Here is a 4,002-nt window from a genome sequence, read left to right on the forward strand (position 1 = left end):
TATCCCCTCTCCCTCTGTACTCCCACTCTCTCTGCCTCTCCCCATCTCTCTCTCTATCTCTCTCTCTCACTCTATTTTTATTCCCCCATTAGTATATCTTTCTGTATCTTCCTTTACTCCACTTTGTCTTCTATCTAACCTTCTCCCTCCTTATCTACCTTTATCCGCCATCGTTATATCTGTATCTATACTTCTATTCCCCTCTCTTTGACAATCCCTCACACTCTCTCTCTTTGTCTCTATATACCACCTTGTGTCTCTTTCTCTTTCTCTCTGCCCTCCTTTCTGTCTACCCACGTCTCTCTCTATATACCTTTACTCTTGCTAGATTTATCTAAAGCATTTTGTTGTGTATGATATAAAACTCTTAAGGGATAAGTGAAATATGTTAAACATTGATCGAGTTTGGTTTGAGAACGATTTAAGTGGCCGTATTCAATCCGTAAGATCGACTCAATTGTCTTTTCGTCAAGGGAGATCAAAATATGGAATACATCAAGGATCTATTTTAGGGCCAATTTTATTTTTCATTTATATAAGTGATATGTCGATTTTTTAAAAGAATATCTCTTGGTCCAGCATACAGATGACACGTCGATAGTTTTGACGGAAAGTTCAGGAACTGAACAACTTGATAAAGCGTGGCGAAAACGCGCTACAACATTTCAAGAAATGTTTTCAGATAAATGGGTTGAATGTGAATGAGCAAAAGTATCATGAACTAGACTCTGTATTTGATTTGATGTATCAAATCTCGACCGTGATTTGTACAGGTCCTACAATCCAGCCTCTAGTACGACTATTTGTCTTTTTAAAGGATCAATTCTGTTTCACAAGGACAAGGAAAGGTGGAGTGCAACTAATTTGATTTACATAATATAAAAAATACAGACTTACAAACAAGAATCGAGGGGGCAAGTACAGGGGCGCGGGCGGAAGTCTGCAAGCGACGCCCACGTCTTTTGTTTTTTTTATACCAGAAGCTCAGGACACCTGTGCCAAAGGTAGGCGCCAATGTGTGCCTACATAAGCCTATTCTAACGCTATTTGCCCAGCTCCACACAATCTATCCACTTCTTTATTTTCGTGCGAGGAAGGCTTACCAATTACCAACCGCTAGTTTTCTAATTCAATAGTAAAAACAACTATCAAATGTGATGACTCTATTTCTTCGCGTCATCGTTGTTATGGTGACCTTCGACCTCGGCATCAGGAAGTCCTAGTTGTGTATTCCTCCGCCGTCTGCGCAGCAAAAACTCCTGTAACTGGTCATTTATTATATGTAACACATATTTATAATCTTCCATCTTATCATCTAGCTTACGATAACCTAGTAGTAGTCGAATTCAACATTCATAGTCATACATTAAAGATGGCGAGCTATTATGGCTCTTGCTAAGATGTGACTTATGGCTCCATACCCGCGTCTCTTTGTGTCAATTACGCGTCATGGAACATGATAAAAGACACAATGTATATTCTTCGGTTCACGTCAAGTTGTATTTCCAATTCCGGATCTTTTACATTTTACGGCATGCAGAATTTTTTCACAAATTTTTCGCCAGAAATACATATTTTAGTGCTCAATACGAATATAACATTTATTTTGTGGAGAGGTGAAAGGAAGTTGAAAAAATGGAACTTTAATGCGCACTAGTTTGCGAAGCGCAAATACGCGCTAGGCGACTCCCTAGCGAAGTTAGACGTTACGCGGCAGTATGTGAAGAAACCGTGGAGAAAAAGGGTGTAGAATATAACTTGCAGTGGTTGTTTTCAAATGCCTAACCTAACCTAATCTAACCAAACCTAACCTAACCAAATCTAACCTAACCAAATCTAACCTGACAAAAACTAACCTAACCAAACCTAACCTAACCAAACCAAACCTAGCCTAGCCTAACCAAATCTAACCTAACCTAATCTAACCTAACCTAACCTAACCTAACTCCTAACATAACCTGACCTAACCTAACCTAACCAAACCTAACCTAACCAAACCTAGCCTAACCAAACCTAACCTAACCAAACCTAACCTAACCAAATCTAACCTGACCTAACCTAACCTAACCAAATCTTACCTAACCTAACCTAACGTAACGTAACCTAATCTAACCCAACCAGCGGAGAGCACACTCAAGAAATTGAGAGTACATGGCACGCCTTAAAACATGATGATGATGATGATATGGTTTAACGTCACAAATTTCCCCTATCGGGATGCTAGGACAGTGCCCCTCACAGAGGGCTTTGTAGCCTTAAAACATAGTAATAAAAAACATTGCGGTACTCACCGTTAGATACTAGACTCATATCTCTGTGAATATATGTGGCGGAAATTAAATGGAAATGAGGATATGTTTAAAAAAATATTGACATATCCCAGTTTCAATGAATCGCCAATGAATATTGTCATTTGTGTATTACGCCGCATAAACTAGTGTGCATCTAAAGTTCTATCTTTTTTCAACTTCCTTGCTATTCTCCACAAAATGAATGTTATATTCGTATTGAGCACTAAAATCTGTATTACTGGCGAAAATTTTGTGAAAAAAGTCTGCATGTCGTAAAATGGAAAAGACCCCCAATTCTATTAGTCCGTAAAGAATTTAGGTGTATATATATTGATTAATACTTGCTGTTTGACATCCATATTAACTACATATCTCGTAAAATTAATGACATCTTAATTTCTCTAAACCGCATAAAAGATAGGAGTGACAGGATATCAAGATTGGTTATTGTTCAAGATTTAACATTAAGTATAATAGAGTTATTGTTCTCGAGTGTGAAGTATGACAACAGAACGCGCCCAAAAGCTACAAAAGTTACAAATATTTATACCAAATGTAGCTCACGAAAAGGCCAAAAAATATGACTACATTACCCCAATTCTTAATGATCTTCAGTGGTTTAATAATAATAATAAGTTTATTTGGCAATGAATATACATGAAGCGCAGATAATGAAAAGAATGCATAGTTCGAAATTACAATTACAATTGCCGAGATTGAATGTTGAAAAGAAAATTATATTTGATATATGCGTATTTACATACAAGATTTTTAGTCATTTGTTGCCTGGCTAGCTCTTCTCTTTTCCATTTACTCAAGAGTTAAACTCCCGAAACAGGCCTATACGACGATATAAACACTTATTTGTAGCACGCATAACTGATATAGGAGCAAGAGCATTACAGTATAGGGACCCAAAACATGGAGCACAATCCCAGTCATTATTCAGAACCTGCCAAAATTATTATTTTTTAAAGACAAAATAAAGAAATACCTTCTCGACAAATAATATACTCAATTTTTTAACATCTTCTGAGACTTCTTTATGTGGAACACATATGTCATATTCATACGTAAGAGAATGTTTGTTCAATTTTTTTGTATGTTCGTTGACGAGTGTTTGTGAAGTTGTTAAGTTACGAATGTGACCATTTGCTGTTTATTGTAAATTGCTTAAGCTTTTCACTGTATACTTTCTAATACAATATTAATTGGTTGTGTTAGTCGTTGACTTATTATCCATATGCTTGATAAATGTTTAACTACTTATGTAGTGTGTTGAATATTCATTCGTAGTTTTATCTAGGTAAATGAGTTTTCTTCCTGTACCCCCCTCTCTGCACTCCCACCCTCTCTGTCTCTTCTCATCTCTCTCTCTCTTTACCCCTTTTGAGAGGAAGGGGAATAAGAGTAGGAAAAGGAGACAGATGCGCAGGAGAAGGAAGAGAGAAGGAAAAATAAAAGAAGTAGAAGGAAGAACAAGAGTAGGAGATGGGGGGAAATAGAAGAAGAGGAGTAAAAAGACAAGGAAGAGAAGAAAGAGCAGTCAGGCTAGAAGGAAGTGGAGGAGAGGGAGGAGGAGGAGGAGGAGAAGGAGTGAGAGGAGTAGGAGTAGGAGAAGGAGTGGGAGGAAGAGGAGTGGGAAGAGGAGGAGGAGGAGAAGGAGGAGGAAGAGGATGTGGATGTAGACGTACACGTTGGGCAGGCAAAC

Source organism: Oratosquilla oratoria, chromosome 9 (genome assembly GCF_046742065.1).
Source record: "Oratosquilla oratoria isolate Oo_2021 chromosome 9, ASM4674206v1, whole genome shotgun sequence".
Classification (NCBI taxonomy): Eukaryota; Metazoa; Arthropoda; class Malacostraca; order Stomatopoda; family Squillidae; genus Oratosquilla; species Oratosquilla oratoria.